At 47.8% G+C, this 22,099-nt stretch overlaps 1 long non-coding RNA gene across 1 annotated transcript; it reads right to left on the reverse strand.

Moving 5' to 3' along the window:
- Positions 1-15,796: 15,796 nt before the first annotated feature.
- LOC141042295 (uncharacterized) lies at positions 15,797-21,466 on the reverse strand. The gene is made up of 2 exons (XR_012204432.1): positions 21,336-21,466; positions 15,797-21,227 (listed from the first exon to the last, which is right to left on the reverse strand). It is a non-coding gene; the product is annotated as an uncharacterized lncRNA (long non-coding RNA).
- Between the last annotated feature and the right edge of the window lie 633 nt (positions 21,467-22,099).

The following is a 22,099-nucleotide window of genomic DNA, read 5'->3' on the forward strand; positions in this document are numbered from 1 at the left end:
AGGGGCCATAGGTTTCACTAGTGGCTTCTCTCAAGAGCATAAGTATTATGGTGGGTGAACAAATTACTGTTGAGCAATTGATAGAATTGAGCATAGTTATGAGAATATCTAGGTATGATCATGTATATAGGCATCACGTCCGCGACAAGTAGACCGACTCCTGCCTGCATCTACTACTATTACTCCACACATCGACCGCTATCCAACATGCATCTAGAGTATTAAGTTCAAAAGAACAGAGTAACGCTTTAAGTAAGATGACATGATGTAGAGGGATAAACTCATGCAATATGATATAAACCCCATCTTGTTATCCTCGATGGCAACAATACAATACGTGCCTTGCTGGCCCTACTGTCACTAGGAAAGGACACCGCAAGATTGAACCCAAAGCTAAGCACTTCTCCCATTGCAAGAAAGATCAATCTAGTAGGCCAAACCAAACTGATAATTCGAAGAGACTTGCAAAGATAACCAATCATACATAAAAGAATTCAGAGGAGATTCAAATATTGTTCATAGATAAACTTGATCATAAACCCACAATTCATCGGTCTCAACAAACACACCGCAAAAGAAGATTACATCGAATAGATCTCCACGAGAATCGTGGAGAACTTTGTATTGAGATCCAAAGAGAGAGAAGAAGCCATCTAGCTAATAACTATGGACCCGAAGGTCTGAGGTAAACTACTCACACATCATCGGAGAGGATATGGTGTTGATGTAGAAGCCCTCCGTGATCAATGCCCCCTCCGGCAGGACGCCGGAAAAGGCCCCAAGATGAGATCTCACGGGTATAGAAGGTTGCGGCGGTGGAATTAGGTTTTCGTGGATGCTTCTGTTGGTTTGGGGGTACGTAGGTATATATAGGAGGAAGAAGTACGTCGGTGGAGCAACATGGGCCCCACGAGGGTGGAGGGCGCGCCCCCCTACCTCGTGCCCTCCTGGTTGATGTCTTGACGTAGGGTCCAAGTCCTCTGGATCACGTTTGTTCCGAAAATCACGTTCCCGAAGGTTTCATTCCGTTTGGACTCCGTTTGATATTCTTTTTCTACGAATAACTGAAATAGGCAAAAAAACAGCAATTCTGGGCTGGGCCTCCAGTTAATAGGTTAGTCCCAAAAATGATATAAAAGTGTATAATAAAGCCCATTAAACATCCAAAACAGAATATAATATAGCATGAAGCAATCAAAAATTATAGATACGTTGGAGACGTATCAAGCATCCCCAAGCTTAATTCCTGCTCGTCCTCGAGTAGGTAAATGATAAAAACAGAATTTTTGATGCGGAATGCTACTTGGCATAATTTTCAATGTAATTCTCTTAATTGTGGTATGAATATTAAGACCAAAAGATTCAAGACAAAAGTTTAATATTGACATAAAAATAATAATACTTCAAGCATACTAACTAAGCAATTATGTCTTCTCAAATTAACATGGCCAAAGAAAGCTATCCCTACAAAATCATATAGTCTGGCTATGCTCTATCTTCACCACACAAAGTATTTAAATCATGCACAACCCCGATGACAAGCCAAGCAATTGTTTCATACTTTTGGTGTTCTCAAACTTTTTCAATCTTCACACAATACATGAGCGTGAGCCATGGACATAGCACTATATGTGGAATAGAACAGTGGTTGTGGAGAAGAAAAAAAGAGGGAGAAGATAGTCTCACATCAACTAGGCTTATCAACGGGCTATGGAGATGCCCATTAATAGATATCAATGTGAGTGAGTAGGGATTGCCATGCAACAGATGCACTAGTGAGGGAGTCCTGGATTAGGGGGTCCTCGGACAGCTGGACTATATGCTTTGGCCGGACTGTTGGACTATGAGGATACAAGATTGAAGACTTCGTCCCGTGTCCGGGTGGGACTCTCCTTTGCGTGGAAGGCAAGCTTGGCAATTCGGATATGTAGATCTCCTCCCTTGTAACCGACTTTGTGTAACCCTAGCCCCCTCCGGTGTTTATATAAACCAGAGGGTTTAGTCCGCAGGACAACAACAATCATAATCATAGGCTAGCTTCTAGGGTTTAGCCTCTACGATCTCGTGGTAGATCAACTCTTGTAATACTCATATCATCAAGATCAATCAAGCAGGAAGTAGGGTATTACCTCCATCGAGAGGGCCCGAACCTGGGTAAACATTGTGTCCCCCACCTCCTGTTACCATCCGCCTTAGACGCACAGTTCGGGACCCCCTACCCGAGATCCGCCGGTTTTGACACCGACATTGGTGCTTTCATTGAGAGTTCCACTGTGCCATCACGATAAGGCTTGATGGCTCATCTTGTTGTCAAGGACAGCATTACTTCTGGGGGAGCCCTGGCTGTAGGCCAAACTCTCCGACTAGGCGGCTTTGTCATGACCGCCCGTTCGGCCGTCGCGCCGACAATGACTTCTCGGGTCATCAAAAACAGCCTCCACGTCGGCTCGGAATTCACCGAGCAGATGGATCCAATGGAGCTCTCTTCTTTGAACGAGCTCTTGGTTCGCATCGCTGCCTTGGGAGTCGCTACGGACTATGATCGGATCGGGCTTAAACCCGACCAAAGGGAGATTAACTCTCCGCCGGTCACCCATCAGATAGCGGTGGTGGAGGAGCAATGTAGCGATTCTTCCTCTATTTTGAGGACAAACTATGTCCGGATTCCCGAGCTCTCCGAGCCGGATACCCGTCTACGGGAGGACATGACCCAAGCTTCGAACCTAGAATCGGACAGTGGGCCAGAACTATTGGGCATCGTCCCAGAGCCCGAACTGCCAAGCTCGGAAACTCCGCCCCTGGGTCTCAGATCGGATCAGGGTTTGGACCTAAATCTACCCACCCACTCTCACATAAGTGATCTTTCCCACATTAGACAAGAGCCCCAAGAGACAGTACATCACTATTGGGCCAGATTCCTCCTTGTAATGAGCAAGGTCAAGGACTGTCACGAGGAAGACGCAATTTTATTCTTTTGCAAAAATTGCACGGACAAGGGAATCCTCAACGCCATAAGTCACCGTGACATAGTAAACTTCGCTGACTTGGCGGCCATAGTACAGAAATACTGTGCGATGGAAAGCACCTGGAAAACCCAAACAAAATTATGGGATCCTCCGGCTCTCACTAAACCCACCGTCCGAACTAAAAGGGTGTACTCTCATAAGTCACCCGATCCAATTACAAAGAAACCAAAGCCCACGACAGGGCGAGGAACCGTATTGGAGGGATGGCTAAATGGACCATGCAAAATCCACAGTACACCGGATACCATGCCAACACATAGCCTTAGAGCATGGTGGATACTCCGGCAGGTGGCCAAAAGCGGCGAGGATATCCTCATCAAAAATACCACAGAGCACCATCCCGTGGAAAATAACAATACAGTACTCACAGTCTTCGAGACCTTCGCCTCAAATAATAGGCGCAAGCAAGCACTCCGCAGCCTCACCAAAGTCTGCCACGTTGCAACAATAAATCCATGGAACGATACGGCTATAACCTTCAATGCCAGTGACGAACCTCAATTCCGAATAGCCCGACCACCAGCCGCTTTGGTCCTTAGTCCAATTGTGGACGGCTTCCGGCTTACTAAAGTGCTCATGGACGGTGGCAGCGGATTAAACCTCATCTATGAGGAGACTCTTAGAAAAATGGAAATAGACAAGAGTCGCATTGGGCAAAGCAGCACGACCTTCACAGGAATCATCCCTAGTCGGGAGGCATGATGCGCGGGGAAAACAAACTTGATGTGGTATTCAGCATGCCGGAGAATTACAGGTCTGAAGAAATCACATTCCAAGTGGCCCCGTTTAGTAGCGGGTACCACGCCCTTTTAGGGCAGGAGGCATTCACGATCTTCCAAGCTATACCCCATTACGGGTACATGAAGCTCAAGATGCCCGGGCCCAATGGAATCATCACTCTAGTTAGTGATCTGGACATAGCACTCCGTGCTGAAAATAAAACCGCCGCACTGGCCCTCGAGGCGTTATTCGAAGCCCTTGCAGCCGAAGAACTAACTGCGCTGCACTCTACAATGGACAGGGACGACGTGATACTCGACAAAAGACCCAAGTCCACCTTTTTTAAACCAGCAGACGAAATAGTCAAATTCCAGGTCCACCTAACGGACCCTACAAAAACAGCATCCATCGGGGCACAACTGAACCCCACAATAGACGCCGCAATGCGGGAGTTCTTGCGCGAGAATTGGGACATCTTCGCCTGGCATCCTTCAGACATGCCAGGAATCCCACGCAGGCTGGCCGAGCATAGCCTTAACATTCTAAAGGGGTTCAAGCCGATCAAGCAGACTCTTCGGCGTTTCTTTGAGCCTAAGCGACAAGCCATGGGAGAAGAGCTAGCCAAGTTACTCGAGGCCGGATTCATTAGAGAAATAAAACATCCGGACTGGCTAGCAAACCTGGTGATGGTACCAAAGAAGGACAAATCATGGCGCCTATGTGTCGATTTCAAGGACCTTAACAAGGCTTGCCCCAAGGATCCCTTCCCCCTCCCCCGCATCGATCAAATTATCGACGCTACCACAGGACACGACTCATTGTGTTTCCTCGACGCATACTCCAGATACGATCAAATTAAGATGGCGGAGTCCGATCAAGCCGCAACGGCATTCATCACTCCATACGGCCCCTTCTGTTTTAACACCATGGCTTTATGCAACCTATCAACGCATGATTCAGACATGCCTGGAAACACAAATCGGCAAAACAGTGGAGGCATACGTAGACGATGTGGTCATTAAAACTAGACACGTCGAATCCTTAATAGACGACTTGAGGCTCACGTTCGACAATCTCCGAACATATGACATCAAGCTCAATCCGGAAAAATGCGTTTTCGGCGTGCCCGCCGGAAAGCTCTTGGGCTTCATCGTTTCCAATAGAGGAATTGAAGCAAATCCGGCTAAAATCCGAGCTCAGTTGGCTATCCCAACTGACCTCAAGCAAATCCAGAAATTAACCGGATGCGTGGCTGCCTTAAGCCGCTTTATCTCCCGATTGGGAGAAAAGGCATTACCTCTCTATCGCCTTCTTCGGCGCACCGAACACTTCGAGTGGACGGATGCGGCCACGGCCGGACTGGAAGAAATAAAAGCTCTCTTGGCCAGCAACCCAATCTTGGCCGCGCCAAATATCGGCGAACCACTGCTGTTATATATAGCGGCAACACACCAGGTTGTAAGCGCAGTGCTCGTCGTTGAAGGAGAGACGGACGAACATAAGTTCCCGCTTCGTATCCACTATCCTCACTCCATGCAAATCACGGTACCCACATTATCAAAAGATAGCATATGCGGTCTTCATGGCATCCCGAAAACTACGACACTACTTTCAAGAGTGTTCAATTACGGTGGCCTCTAAAGTACCACTCAACGACATAATAAATAACCGCAATGCCACGGGCCGGATTGCTAAATGGGCTATTGAGCTCCTCGCGTTCAACATAGCATACAAACCAGGGCGAGCCATTAAGTCGCAAGTACTGGCTGATTTCGTCGCCGAATGGACAGAAGCCGAACTCCCTAAAGAGTACGGCGCGTACTCCAATTGGATCATGCACTTCAACGGCTCTAGGATGCTAGCTGGTCTAGGGGCAGGCGTCGTCCTGACATCCCCCACCGGAGATACAGTCTAATACGTACTCCAAATATTATACACAGACTCCAACAATGCAGCAGAATATGAGGCCCTGTTGCATGGTCTCCGGATGGCAGTCTCCATGGGCATTCAATGCCTAGAGGTGCGTGGGTATTCGAACCTCGCAATATCTCAAATAAATGGAGACTTTGACGCCAAGGAACCAAAAGTGGTGGCTTACTGCACCGCCGTCCTCAAAATGTCAGCTCGATTCGAGGGGCTCGAATTCCACCATGTGGTCCGAGAAAACAATCAAGCGGCGGATATCACTAAGCGCAACCCTGTCCCACCTAATATCTTCTTGGAAAGGCTGTTTAAGCCATCCGTGGTGTGGGAAGGGGAGACCGGCAACAACAGTCTGGATCCGGCCACAACGCCAGATCCCGAACACTCTGACGTAATCGGAGGCTCCGCCACTGAAATAACACCTTCGGCCCACGTGATTATGGCTGTCATCGCCCCGTGGACAGAACCCTTCTTGGCTTACCTAACTAGGCAAGAACTCCCTGAGGACCCAAACGAGGCACGTTGCATTGTGCGGCGGTCTAAAGCCTACAAGGTCCACGAGGGAGAGCTTTATAAGAAAGCGCTACCGGAGTACTTCAAAGGTGCATCTCCGAAGAGGAAGGACGGCAACTTTTGGCAGAAATTCATGCTGGACTCGGCAGCCACCACGCCGTAGCTCGGGCCCTTGTAAGCAAGTCCTTCCGTACAGGTTTCTACTGGCCGACGGCCCAAGCAGACGCACAGGACCTTGTCCAACATTGCGTCGGTTGCCAGCTTTTTGCAAACCAAAGCCATATGCCACCTACCGCTCTCCAAACAATCCCTATTACTTGGCCCTTTGCGGTTTGGGGGCTTCATATGGTCGGACCCCTTAAAGGAGGAAGCCATAAGAAAAAGTACCTATTGGTCATGGTGGATAAATTCACCAAATGGATAGAAGCCAAACCAGTTAAAACGGCCGAGTCCGGACCAGTGATAGACTTCATATCCGGGGTTGTACACCGTTACGGTGTCCCCCACAGCATCATCACCGATAACGGCTCGAACTTTACAGCCGACGAGGTAAAAACTTGGTGCGGCAACATGGGCATTATGCTCGATTATGCCTCCGTCTATCACCCCCAAACAAACGGTCAAGTCGAGTGAGCAAATGGTCTTATTATGAGCGGCATTAAACCCAGATTAGTGCGATCCTTGAAGGAATCAGATACGCACTGGGTTGAGGAGCTCGGCTCCGTCCTATGGGGGCTGCGGACCACGCCGAATCGCACTACCGGATACACACCGTTTTTTATGGTGTATGGCGCAGAGGCCGTACTGCCCTGCGACATCATTCATGACTCACCTCGAGTGCGCATGTACGAAGAGAAAGAAGCCGAGCTTGATCGGCAAGACAGTTTAGACGCCCTGTAGGAGGAGCGTGATGTGGCAAAAGCCCGCTCCGCATTCTATCAGCAACAGGCTCGACGGTATCAAAGCAGAGAAGTACGGGCCAAAACTTATAACGTTGGCGAACTCGTTCTACGCCTACCAGAGAAGAAAAAGGACAAGCTCAAGCCCAAATGGGAAGGTCCCTTCGTTATTGACAAAGTTCTAACCGGTGGAGCGTACCGTCTGCGGGATGCATCGGACAATCGACTAGAGCCAAACCCATGGAACGCGGCCAGACTCCGAAGGTTCTACGCCTAGTGCCAGACTCTGTGTTCGTCTCCTTACCTCCATCCCTTTTTTTGTATATATATCCACTATCTGTCTTTCTTTCTTTCTTTCTGCCCTTTTTCTTCACGACCTTAAAAGGTTAAAATGTGTCTTGACTACACAATCTTGACGCGCCAGGCGTGCTCATTATACCTGGGGGCTTCTTATACAGAAGCTTAATATAATTATGTTCCGGGCTCTATGCCCCTGCACATGTGTTACTTTTCCACATGTACCTTTTCTTCGCCATTATATGCATCGATATGACTTAAGTTTTGGCCAAGCTGGGTTGCCTGGCTCTTGTGTTTATGCCCTATGTTCCCGTTAATTCGGCTAGGGCATAAGGGGAGCACCTCTGCGATTGTTACTGCCGGGTCAGCCGGATGTGTACCTCAGACTGGGTGAAGCCGAAAGCTAGCATTCTTAAGGGAATATTCGGTCGATGAACAAAAGATGAGTTTTACTTATTACAATACATGCCCCCAGATGTTTATATCCTGCGTCTCTTTTCGCAGTACGGACATGCACATTAATGCATGCGTACCCAGGGAAAGGAACCATTAACGGAACTATCCTCCCTGCAAGATGTTTCTTACTATCCATGTAATATAACATAGCTAGTTGGGTATTTGTCTGTTCAAGCACTTATGACCCCTACGCCGGGTTTCCACGCGTACCCCGGTTTTTACATAACTGAGCGGGTACTCGGATACACTCCGGACTGTCGAGTCCGGAGGTTGAAGCGAAAAGGTCCGCCATGACAAATGATTTACAATCCGGCTAGGGACAATATATGTCACTTGAAGTACACAGTCACTTAGACTGACTAAATTCTTCTTCTATACCATCCAACGGGATGTCTAGACTACAATCCTGTTGGGAATACTTTGCGGCTAATTTTACCTGGTCATACACCAAACTGACGGGGATCTCTTTCCCATCAGACCCCACAGGACCGACCTCGGCCATGTGGTTCGGGTCAGCCTTGGTATATCGAGTCTTCACCATGGCCCAGGCTTCCCTTGCACCTTGTCGGTAGGCAGATATCTTCCATAATCGGAAGCGCCGCCGCGCTCCCTTGAGCATCTCTACGAGCTCCCCCATGCCTCCTGGCAGGGAGGCGGATGGCCACAAGGCCTGGGTAATGCCCGGCATCACCTACCAAACTTGTTCGTGGAGTTGTGAGAGCTCTGGCAGAAGATCACTCGCAGACCCGGGCATCTCCTCTTCGGGATGACCCGTCAGCATACCTACAGATATAACTCTGTTAGCCGGTTTCTTCGCCGAACTCTATAAAAGTTCGTTCAAGCACTTACTAAAAATGTCGCGTCGAAGCTCCTTATTCTCCTTTACGGAGTCAGCTAGCTGGGCCCAAACATCTTTCAGTTCAACACCCAGCCGGGTATTGGCATCTTGGAGATCGTTTTTCTCCCGCCTAACCCGCGTAAGCACGCGCTCTCCAGCCTCTAGCTGTCGTTGAGCATGTTGCTCATCTCCTCGCACGACCTTCGGATTCACTCCGGGATCATCTGCAGAATCTATTGTTAGATTTGCATGCATGCCGAATACTGACTGTTATATGTCATTCTTTTCGATAGGAACAAGTGTTACCAGATGGGGCCTTCTTGGACTCCTTCATTGCGGCAACTGCGGCCCGTAGCTGGGCTTTGCACTCCTCCAGCTCTTGAGTCAACTGGGTATTCTTCTCTGTAAGAACCTACGCAAATAATGATCCTTAAATCAGTTGTGCCAACTGTTTCAAGTCTCAGGGGCTACTGATATACATAATTATCAGATTTTCTTACCCGTATATCCTTTACATACTGGTCCGTGGCTCTGGCAAGACCATTTTGAGCAGCTCAGATGTACGCGTCTCCTGAGTTGAAGGCATCGAACGCCTCTTCAGAGAAACCAGGGTCGCGGAGTACGGCCCGGCGACGCCTGTGATTCATGGCACTCTCCACTTCGGAATTCGTAGCGGACAGCCTATCCGCATCCTCTGTAGGGGGACATCCAGTGTTGTCCCCATGTTAGCATCTGCCTCTAAGTTCGGTTCTGGAGCCCGGCTGGTGGAGGCGTGGCCGGCAGGCTCTCCGGATACGGTCCGGCGAGCGTTTTTCCTGCCAGGAACCATGGACGTTATTATATTTTAAAGACGACAACCACGGAGCAGGGTTCTTTTTCACACCTCTGCGACGGCGTCTCAGTCCTGACCGCCTTCCTTTTAAGCCTACCCGGCTTCGGTGCCCCTTGTTGGTGAGTCACCGCGGGTTCGGCATGGCGTCCTGAGGGCCTTCCCTGTAAGACACCATATGTGCGGTGGGTGAAGTGCAAAAAAGGGATCCTTCTTGGAAGTTGGGACTCCGGTTTTACTTACATGCGATGCAGGGAGTAGTCCAGGATAATCAACTATGATGGCCACCAAGGCACCGTCGCAGCTTAACTGATAGAACGTCCTGTCGATAAGCTCCACAAATATGTTCGGATCTTCTTCGAGTCCGGGGTCGAGGGCCCGGTCAGGGTCCTCTGGCTATGGAGACGGGCTGTGGACCTCCCTCACAGCTTTTCGCAGTTCCTGCTATGAAATAGCAAGGTAAATATTTATGACGAAGAATGCGGGAAGGTCTGGAGTAAAAAGTAGCAGCTCACCCAGTTTGGGGGGTTGTACATGGAGAATCCATCCCGTGGCTTAATGCGGATGAACTCCTCTTCCTCTCCTTTATATAAATCGAACAGTATTTTCACTAGAGCGGCGGCGGAGTCCGGACCTTTACGGCCGCAGCGGGTGGCATCGTCTTCTCCATTGAAGTGCCACATGGGCTGTCCCCGATATTGAAGTGGCTGCACCCCCCGCATTATACATATTGACATAACCTCAATTATTGTCAATCCTGATTTGGCCAGCGTTTTTATCCGGCCCATTAGGTAAAGGACCTCTCTGTTATCTTCCTCCTGGGGGCTCCGAGGGCGCCAGCTGCGCCGTTTCTTCAAAGGGGCGTTGTTAAACTCAGGAAGGCCCATCCGAATAAGGTCCGGAAGGGGGACGTCCTCCATATAAAACCACTCCGAAGGCCAGCCTTCGGATGTCTTCTTCGGAGTACCGGACAGGTATCCAGTCCCGGCGATGCGCCATATTTCGGCTCCGCCCACTTGATATATTGACCCCTCCTGTGTACGGGGTACGAGGCAGAATAGCCTCTTCCATAGCTCGAAATGAGCTTCGCAGCCCAGAAACAGCTCGCAAAAGGCGACGTAGCCAGCGATGTGTAATATGGAGGCGGGAGTAAATTTATGCAGCTGGAGGCCGTAGAACTCCAGGAGCCCGCGGAGGAACGGATGGATTGGAAATCCGAGTCCCCTTAATAAGTAAGGGACAAGGCATACCCGCTCCCCCATGGATGGGTTGGGAAAGCTCTCCGCTTGCTGCCCGCCATTGTAAGTGGCTAGTCCGGCTCGGACGGGGATCATATACACAGGAGGGAGAAACCCCTGGGTCTGTAACTCTACTACTTGGTTGTGGGGGACGGAACACTTCTCCCAATTGCCTGGCTTAGTGCTACGGGAGCGAGAGGAGGAGCTGCGATGGCCGGCCATGATGGGATGGACTTTTCCGGGCGCGCTCCGATGGATACTCGCTGTGGGAGGATGGTGTGATCTGGATCTGAGGATCCCCGACTCTTTAAATAGACGATTTACTCACATGGTTAGGGTGACAAATGTAAAAATGCCTCGACTTCTCGCATTCGCTCGACACGTGGAAGATAGCCATTATTAGGCACAGAAGCCGAGGAGTGCAACATTCATGGGAAGCCGGACACTGCTCGACAGGTACTCAGGATTTGGAGAAGACAATCTGCGCGCCGGACTCATCGTCATTGAAGCCTGGTTCAGGGGCTACTGAGGGAGTCCTGGATTAGGGGGTCCTCGGACAGCCGGACTATATGCTTTGGCCGGACTGTTGGACTATGAGGATACAAGATTGAAGACTTTGTCCCGTCTCCGGGTGGGACTCTCCTTTGTGTGGAAGGCAAGCTTGGCAATTCGGATATGTAGATCTCCTCCCTTGTAACCGACTTTGTGTAACCCTAGCCTCCTCCGGTGTTTATATAAACCGGAGGGTTTAGTCCGTAGGACAACAACAATCATAATCATATGCTAGCTTCTAGGGTTTAGCCTCTACGATCTCGTGGTAGATCAACTCTTGTAATACTCATATCATCAAGATCAATCAAGCAGGAAGTAGGGTATTACCTCCATCGAGAGGGCCAGAACCTGGGTAAACATTGTGTCCCCCGCCTCCTGTTACCATCCGCCTTAGACGCACAGTTCGGGACCCCCTACCCGAGATCCGCCGGTTTTGACACCGACAACTAGGGCTATAAGTATATGAAATCTCAACAAAAGAAACTAAGTGGGTGTGCATCCAACTCGCTTGCTCACGAAGACCTAGGGCATTTTGAGGAAGCCCATCGTTGGAATATACAAGCCAAGTTCTATAATGAAAAATTCCCACTAGTATATGAAAGTGATATCATAAGAGACTCTCTATCATGAAGATCATGGTGCTACTTTGAAGAACAAGTGTGGTAAAAGGATAGTAACATTGTCCCTTCTCTCTTTTTCTCTCTTTTTGGGGCCTTTTCTCTTTTTTTATGGCCTCTTTTTTTTATTTAGTCCAGAGTCTCATCCCGACTTATGGGGGAATCATAGTCTCCATCATCCTTTCCTCACTTGGGACAATGCTCTAAAAATGATGATCATCACACTTTTATTTATTTACAACTCAACAATTACAAACTTAGAACAAAATATGACTCTATGTGAATGCCTCCGGCGGTGTACCGGGATATGCAATGAATCAAGAGTGACATGTATGAAAGAATTATGAACGGTGGCTTTGCCACAAATACGATGTCAACTACATGATCATGCGAGGCAATATGACAATAATGGAGCGTATCATGGTAAACGGAACGGTGGTAAGTTGCATGGCAATATATCTCGGAATGGCTATGGAAATGCCATGATAGGTAGGTATGGTGGCTGTTTTGAGGAAGGTATATGGTGGGTGTATGATACCGGCGAAAAGTGCGCGGTATTAGAGAGGCTAGCAATGGTCGAAGGAAGAAAAGTGTGTATAATCCATGGACTCTAGTCATAAAGAACTCATATATTTATTGCAAAAATCTACAAGTTATCAAAGCAAAGTATTACGCGCATGCTCCTAGGGGGATAGATTGGTAGGAAAAGACCATCGCTCGTCCCCGACCACCACTCATAAGGAAGACAATCAATAAATAAATTATGCTCCGACTTCATCACATAACGGTTCACCATACGTGCATGCTACGGGAATCACAAACTTTAACACAAGTATTTTTCAAATCCACAACTACTCAACTAGCATGACTCTACTATCACTATCTTTATATCTCAAAACAATTATCAAGCATCAAACTTCTCATAGTATTCAACACACTCATAAGAAATTTTTTATTAATCTCGAATGCCTATCATAATTAAAGCAAATTACCACGCTGTTTTGTAGGAATCTCAAAATAATATAAGTGAAGCATGAGAGAACAATAGTTTCTATAAAACAAATCCACCACCATGCTCTAAAAGATATAAGTGAAGCACTAGAGCAAAAACTATATAACTCAAAAGATATAAGTGAAGCACATAGAGTATTCTAACAAATTCCGAATCAAGTGTGTCTCTCTCAAAAGGTGTGTACAGAAAAGATGATTGAGGTAAACTAAAAAGCAAAGACTCAAATCATACAAGACGCTCCAAACAAAACACATATCATGTGGTGAATAAAAATATAGCTCCAAGTAAAGTTACCGATGGAAGTAGACGAAAGAGGGGATGCCTTCCGGGGCATCCCCAAGCTTTGGCTTTTTGGTGTCATTAGATTATCTTGGGGTGCCATGGGCATCCCCAAGCTTAGGCTCTTGCGACTCCTTGTTCCATAATCCATCAAATCTTTTACCCAAAACTTGAAAACTTCACAACACAAAACTTAACAGAAAATCTCGTGAGCTCCGTTAGCGAAAGAAAACAAAACACCACTTCAAGGTACTGTAATGAACTCATTCTTTATTTATATTGGTGTTAAACCTCCTGTATTCCAACTTCTCTATGGTTTATAAACTATTTTATTAGCCATAGATTCATCAAAATAAGCAAACAACACACGAAAAACAGAATCTGTCAAAAACAGAACAGTCTGTAGTAATCTGTAACTAACGCAAACTTCTGGAACTCAAAAAATTCAGCCAAAATAGGACGACCTAGAAAATTTGTTTATTGATCAGCAGAAATTGGAATCAATATCTTATCACTTTCTGGTGATTTTTAACAATTATTTTCGTGAACAGAAAGTTTCTGTAATTTTCAGCAAGATCAAATAACTATCATCCAAGAAGATCCTATAGGTTTAACTTTGCACAAACACTAATTAAAACATAAAAACAAATCTAACAAGAGGCTAGATCAATGATTTATTCCTAAACAGAAGCAAAAAGCAAAAAACTAAAAATAAAATTGGGTTGCCTCCCAACAAGCGCTATCGTTTAACGCCCCTAGCTAGGCATAAAAGCAAGGATAGATCTAGGTGTTGCCATCTTTGGTAGGCAATTCTTCAATAAGACACCTATCACCCTTAGGAGTTTCTTTCTTTATATTAATTATCAAACTTCTAGGCACAAAATCAAGAAAATCATTTGCAACAAACGGTTCCTTAACGATAGCAAAAAGATTGGGATGAACACTTATTGATTTTAGATCCGCATTTTCCTTACTAGAGGATTCACCCTTATTTTTAGGAACATAAACAAGCTTGGAAATTTTAGTTGGAGGACTTGGAGTATTCTTTATGGAAGAAAAGGCGGTCCCCAAGTTGGTAATGATACCCTCAAGTTTATCGATTCTAGTGGAATCCTGATTTATTCTTTCATCAACTATGGGTTCCTTCTCCTTAATATTTTTCAAAGTGGCTCCTACTTTAGATCCATATTGGGTAATTTGGTTGTGGATATTTTTATCCAAATTTTCAATTAACTCTACGGTAGCAACCTTATTTTCAATAATTTCAAGTCTTTGCATTACATGCTCCAAAGTTAACATAGTTCCATTAACCAAAAGAGGTGGTGAGCCAAACAAATCTATCATAGCATTATAAGAATCAAAAGTGCGGCTTCCCAAGAAATTCCCTCCGGTAATGGTATCAAGAATATATCTGTACCAAGGAGTAGCGCCTACATAAAAATTGCGGAGAAGAACGGAAGTAGATTGCTTCCTGGTAGATCTATTTTGAGCATTGCAAATTCTATACCAAGCGTCTTTTAGATTTTCTCCCTCCCTTTGCTTAAAATTAAGAACTTCATTCTCAGGAGACAACGGAGAAGATAGAGGACTAGCCATAACGACAAGCAAGCGAAGAAGAGGCGAACGGAAAAGAGAGGGCGAATAAAACGGCAAGGGTGAAGTGGGGGGGAGGAAAACGAGAGGCGAATGGCAAATAATGTAATGCGGGAGATAAGAGTTTGTGATGGGTACTTGGTATGTTGACTTTTGCGTAGACTCCCCGGCAACGGCGCCAGAAATCCTTCTTGCTACCTCTTGAGCACTGCGTTGGTTTTCCCTTGAAGAGGAAAGGGTGATGCAGTAAAGTAGCGTAAGTATTTCCCTCAGTTTTTTAGAACCAAGGTATCAATCCAGTAGGAGACCACGCTCAAGTCCCTCGCACCTACACAAACAAATAAAAACCTCGCAACCAATGCAATAAAGGGGTTGTCAATCCCTTCACAGTCACTTACTAAAGTGAGATCTGATAGATATGATAAGATAATATTTTTGGTATTTTTATGATAAAGATTAAAAGTAAAGATTGCAAAATAAACGGTGCCAGAAATAGCTTGTTGTCGGGAAATTGATATGATGGAAAATAGACCCGGGGGCCATAGGTTTCACTAGTGGCTTCTCTCAAGAGCATAAGTATTATGGTGGGTGAACAAATTACTGTTGAGCAATCGATAGAATTGAGCATAGTTATGAGAATATCTAGGTATGATCATGTATATAGGCATCACGTCTGCGACAAGTACACCGACTCCTGCCTGCATCTACTACTATTACTTCACACATCGACCGCTATCCAGCATGCATCTAGAGTATTAAGTTCAAAAGAACAGAGTAACGCTTTAAGTAAGATGACATGATGTAGACGGATAAACTCATGCAATATGATATAAACCCCATCTTGTTATCCTCAATGGCAACAATACAATACGTGCCTTGCTGCCCCTACTGTCACTGGGAAAGGACACCGCAAGATTGAACCCAAAGCTAGCACTTCTCCCATTGCAAGAAAGATCAATCTAGTAGGCCAAACCAAACTGATAATTCGAAGAGACTTGCAAAGATAACCAATCATACATAAAAGAATTCAGAGGAGATTCAAATATTGTTCATAGATAAACTTGATCATAAACCCACAATTCATCGGTCTCAACAAACACACCGCAAAAGAAGATTACATCGAATAGATCTCCACGAGAATCGTGGAGAACTTTGTATTGAGATCCAAAGAGAGAGAAGAAGCCATCTAGCTAATAACTATGGACCCGATGGTCTGAGGTAAACTACTCACACATCATCGGAGAGGCTATGGTGTTGATGTAGAAGCCCTCCATGATCAATGCCCCCTCCGGCAGGACGCCGGAAAAGGCCCCAAGATGGGATCTCACGGGCACAGAAGGTTGCGGCGGTGGAATTAGGTTTTCGTGGATGCTTCTGTTGGTTTGGGGGTACGTAGGTATATATAGGAGGAAGAAGTACGTCGGTGGAGCAACGTGGGCCCCATGAGGGTGGAGGGCGCGCCCAGGGGGTAGGCGCGCCCCCCTACCTCGTGCCCTCCTGGTTGATGTCTTGACGTAGGGTCCAAGTCCTCTGGATCACGTTTGTTCCGAAAATCACGTTCCCGAAGGTTTCATTCCGTTTGGACTCCGTTTGATATTCTTTTTCTGCGAATCACTGAAATAGGCAAAAAAACAGCAATTCTGGGCTGGGCCTCCAATTAATAGGTTAGTCCCAAAAATGATATAAAAGTGTATAATAAAGCCCATTAAACATCCAAAATAGAATATAATATAGCATGAAGCAATCGAAAATTATAGATACGTTGGAGACGTATCATGTACGTACATACTGGTTGATCGGTCTCTCTGCAATGATGAACAGTGGCCGAGCAAGCAGTGGCAAGTGTAGTAGTAGAGCCCCTGACGTGGCGGTTCAGGAAATCCCTTCTAAACCGTGTACACGTACATACAACCACATGCTAAAAAATACGGCCACGCACGTACATACGGGCAGGGTCTTGAACGCCTACTCGCGCATATGTACGGCCAGGGCTCGTGTACATGGAGAGGCAACGGACATCAGCAACGGCATCTTGTTCATCGGTAGCCGGCCGGATGGATGGGAATGGAGAAACCGCGTCGTGTTCATCGGGAGGCAACAGAATGCGTCGTGTTCATCGTGAGCCTACCGGCTTGGACGGAACAGCCGAAACGAGGTCTGGCATACTGCAGAACAGAGGAAACGGCCTTTTGTTCGACCGCGTATAGTCGAAACAGGGTCCTGTTCATCGAGAAGGGTCTGGCGTACCGCAAAACGGAGGAAACAGACTTGTGTTCGAGCTCCTACGGTCGAAACGGGGTGCTGTTGATTGGGAGGGGTGTGGCCTACCGCAAAACGGAGGAAACGGACTTGTGTTGGAGCGCCTACGGTCAAAACGGGGCCCTGTTCATCAGGAGGGGTGTGGCGTACCGCAAAACAGGAGTCCACGGGCTATTGTTCATCCACCGTCTACTACCTTGCTCCAGCCTCCACGGGCTACTGTTCATCCACCCTCGACTTCCTCCAGCCTCCACCTGCTACTGTTCATCCATCACGTCTTCCTCCTGCCTCCACCGGCTACTGTTCATCCACGGGCTACTGTTCATCCGGCCTCCACTGGCTACTGTTCAACCAGCCCTCCACGGGGTTCTGTTCATCCACCCCCCAACCGGCTCGGGTGTGGCGGCCTCCTCGATCGGGGTCCTGTTCATCCAGCGGCAACGACCTCTACTACCACGGGTCCTGTTCATCCAAACCCCAACAATGGTCATTGTTCATCAAGAGGCAGCAGGTTCTATCGGCTTCAGTTAGCAGCAGTAGCGAAGGAATCGCTCGGGTTCAGTTAGCAGCCAAGGGATTGATTGCTCGGGTTCAGTAACGTAGCTAGTGCAATCGCTCGGGTTCAGTAAGCGAACGCCTCGCTCGGGTTCAGTTAGAGCCCAACGGCTCGCACACACGCGCGTATGTACGAGAAAAGCGCGCAAACGTCCGTGCATCGCCCGGCCCCGACCACCCACCATAACCGGGAACTCCCTGAAATTTTCCTCGCCCTCGCTTCTACCATGATTTTTTCCTTCATGGACGTTGTCGGTGTCAAAACCGGCAGATCTCGGGTAGGGGGTCCCGAACTATGCATCTGAGGATCGAAGGTAAGAGGAGACAGGGACACGATGTTTACCCAGGTTCGGGCCCTCTTGATGGAGGTAATACCCTACTTCCTGCTTGATTATCTTGGATGAATATGGAGTTTACAAGAGTTGATCTACCTCGAGATTGTAATGGCTAAACCCTAGATGTCTAGTCTGTATGATTATGATTGCCTCTATGGACTAAACCCTCCAGTTTATATAGACACCGGAGGGGCCTAGGATTGTACAGAGTCAGTTTACAGAGAATGGAATCTTCATATCCGAACGCCAAGCTTGCCATCCACGCAAAGGAGAGTCCCATCCGGACACGGGAGGAAGTCTTATGTCTTGTATCTTCATGGCCCATTAGTTCGGCCCACGTCACATAGGCCGGACACTCGAGGACCCCATAATCCAGGACTCCCTCGGTAGCCCCCGAACCAGGCTTCAATGATGATGTGTCCGGCACGCTGATTGTCTTCGGCATTGCAAGGCGAGTTCCTCCTCTGAATAGTCCAAAGCATCCGGCCCGAAGAGTTGTAATCGGTTTTCTATTTAATGTCATACCCTTCGGCTTTTGCGCCTCCATTGCTTCTGCTTCCACGTGTCGAGTGAATACAAAAAGTCAAAGTATTTTTTGCACATAACACCCTGGTCATGTAAGAAAGGCACCTATTTAAAGGGATTAGATCTCAGATGCCCTTCCACACCAGGCGGAAAATCCTTAGAGCTTGCTAGGAGAAACCCTTCAAACATGGCTAGCGCTCCCAGTTCTTCCTCCCATCCTCATGGCTCCGGAAAAGGCGACTCGGAGAGATGTTCAGTATCCCATGACCAGCTGGTTAAGCTTCAAACACAGGGATTCCTTCCACTCGCAAATCTAGTCCCCGTTCGGGCAGGATTAACCTCTTTTACTGGCGAAGCCCTGGCGGAAAATTTCCCCAATCCAACCAAGGGGGAACAAGTGTGCTTCGTCTCCTTTTTATTAAGAGGCGTTGGATTTCCAATCCACCCTTTCCTCCGAGGTCTCCTGGAGTACTATGGCCTCCAACTGCACAATCTTACGCAGGCCTCTATCCTGCACATCGCGGGTTTCGTCGCTCTTTGCGAGCTATTCCTGGGCTGCGAGGCCCATTTTGAGTTATGGAGGAAGCTTTTCTGCCTCGTCCCTCGCACCCAAAAGGGATCTGTATTCGAGGTGGGCGGCGCTGAGATTTGGCGCATAGCCGGGACCGGATACCTGTCCGGCACGCTGAAGAAGGCGTCCGAAGAGTGGCCCTCAGAGTGGTTTTATATTGAAGATGTCGCTCTTCCCGACTGTGGCACCCCGGCTCAGAGAAACCGGAACGCCCCGTATTCCAGCCCAGAGGTCGAGGAGAAGTCTTCTGGAATACGGCACTGCTTAGCATAGAACAAATTAGCTCTTTCTTGCAATCTATTGAGGTACAAGGGGATTACATCGGCATGGCTACACTACGCCTGCCACCGTTGCTCTATGCAAGCAGCAGAACAACACAACGTAGCGGAATGACTACTGGGAGCGGAAAACCGACGACGGTGGTGAACTCCACTCCGCAGGGACTCTGGCTGGAACGCTTATCCAAGCTCGCAAACAAGGAATCCAGGGCAAACAAGCAATCATATCCGGCATGACCTGCAAGCTGGCATGACACGCCAGGCCAGTACATTGAATGTACTTGCAAGCTCACAGCAACCAAAGCAATCAAGACAAACAACAGCATGGCAATTACAGGTTAACAAGGATTAACATGATACTATCAGATCAATCATAGCATGGACAAGATGATACAGCTAGAACAATACGAGCATGGCATGAACATATGAACAAGATGAGCCTAGCATGCAACATGATGAAACTATCATGCACCAACTTACTCTGCTCTGGCTACCTTGTAACCATCACCTATATCACTTACCATCACGGATATCACACGATCATCTCAGGATCCAATCAAGCTTGGTATTAACAATACCGTAGCAATCATTTATGATCACAAGGAGCTTGACCTTTACCCTTGACTCTCGAATAACATTCCAAATATCCAACAAGTTGGTATTCACGATACTACAGTGATCCTCTCACGATCACATAAATATCAACCAACTTCTTTCATCATCGAACCAAGGTTGTTATTAAGCACATCATTATTATTACTGTTGACCCATAGTGTGACCGACACGAACTGGGCCCATATCCGCGGGCGCGGGTATCGATAGATTTAACACACACACACACACTGCAGAGGTAGCGCACTGTACCCACACCACGAAACCCATGGCCTCCCACTCTCATTCGGGTAGACCAACGGCGTTCCGACAAATCCGATCTATTGCCATGGCACTCCCTCGGCCACTCCGACCAACACCCCTTTTGGGTTCAGTCCTGGGTGGCCCATGCCTACCAAAGGTCTTACGGCCACCGTCGTGGCGAAAACGGTCCCAAACGGGGACAAAGCGCGCAAACAACTCGGGCTCACAAGGCTTATGCCATCCTACCTGGCCAAGGTAGCGCCCGCGCATAACCTTCCCTACGTTGGAGGCACCGGCGAGAGGCATGACAATAGACCCGTTAGGGCCTTTCCCATACACAAGGCAAATGTGGTTGCACTGGTCAGCTCGATCTGGTGGCACCATGACTCAGCCAACAGTTGTTCAAGTTCAATTTAATCCGGTTAAACTTGAATGCAATATGCTGAGCCATGATAAAAATAACATGATGCAACTACAATGCATGAACATGATATCAACATCAGCATGGGGGTGCAACATAATCAACGAGCATAACAACAACATTTAATCATTTAACCAGATGAGCATGGCATACTAACGAGCATGAATATCACAACTAGAACACTACTCATAGCATGACATGAACACTAGCATCAATAATAAATATCATGCAAACGATAAAACTACCATGCAAATATTTAACCAACTCGGTGCAAAATAACATGCATAACAACGGTACTCGGAACAGACGATAGTCATGCACCGAAGACCATCACCAACATGTATTATTACCAAGCATGGCCAATATTAAAGTCGCACTAGCATGAGGAACATAATAACAGAGTGCAAGAAAAACAAAGCATCACGGTAAACACCGATCCATAAGCATAACCGAAATAACGACAATAGCAGCAAAGCAAACAAACAGTTATTTAAGATTCAAGTTGAAAACCAATGCTTCTGCATGGCTATCATGCAAATTGTGGTTGTGGCTTGCCTGGGGATGAAGAAGGCTCCGGGGAGAAGTGCAGAAAGATCGCAGAAAGAATCGCCGGAAAGGTTTCGCTCTCGGAGGGGGCTGATTAGGGGCAATGGTAAAATGGTCATTTCCAGTATGTCAAACCATAGTGACAATGGTACCAAAAGTTCGGGCTCAACGAGACAAAGAAGTGGGCTTTGGAATCACCTAAATCGGAGTTACTCTTGCGGAGTTAGGAGGACTTGAACACCAGGGACCAATCTATGAATAAATCTTCAACAAACAAGTCTGTGGAGGCAAAAACTGAAAGCGCCTTCGGACAGATTACGCCTTCTGCAAAATAAAACGTATTTTCAGCCGAAGAACAACCAAAGTACGTTTCCTCAAAGGGAAAACGTATTCCTGGAATACGCTTACAAGAGAGAAAAGCGCAAGAGGGAAACATGCCTCCACTTATCCACATCATCAGCGCCTGGTCAACGCAGGTGAGGCTGACGGGCGGGTCCCACGCGCAGGGGGAGGAGGCACGGGCGCTCGTCCCCTTCCTCCCGCTCGCCCTGTTCCTCGCGTGAAGCAGAGGCAGAGCAGGGGAGGGGCGGCGAGGGGGCCGGCCTGCTCCGGCCGTCTCCGGCCCAACCGAGGGCACCGGTGGGACCGCAGCGGCCAACCGCACCCATCCAGAGGGCTAGCGGGCGCCGGGGAGGGGAGGAGCACGCGGGGCGGAGGTGGACAGAGACGGGCTCCGACGAACATGGTCTTCGGGGCACGGCCCTAGAGGGGCTCCGGCAAAGGCGCAAGGGCAAGGGGAGAGTCGCGGAGTATGGGCAAGGCGATGGTGGGGTCTAGAGGGAGGGGGAAGCTCGACTGGCCCCTAATTTGAAACGGCTGAGGCGGCGGCCATGGCGGCAAGGGAGGGCGAGGAGAGCTCCTGGAGGCTAATGGAGAGTCTAGGAAGGTTCCTGGGAGCGAGG

Source organism: Aegilops tauschii, chromosome 3 (assembly GCF_002575655.3).
Source record: "Aegilops tauschii subsp. strangulata cultivar AL8/78 chromosome 3, Aet v6.0, whole genome shotgun sequence".
Taxonomy (NCBI): domain Eukaryota; kingdom Viridiplantae; phylum Streptophyta; class Magnoliopsida; order Poales; family Poaceae; genus Aegilops; species Aegilops tauschii.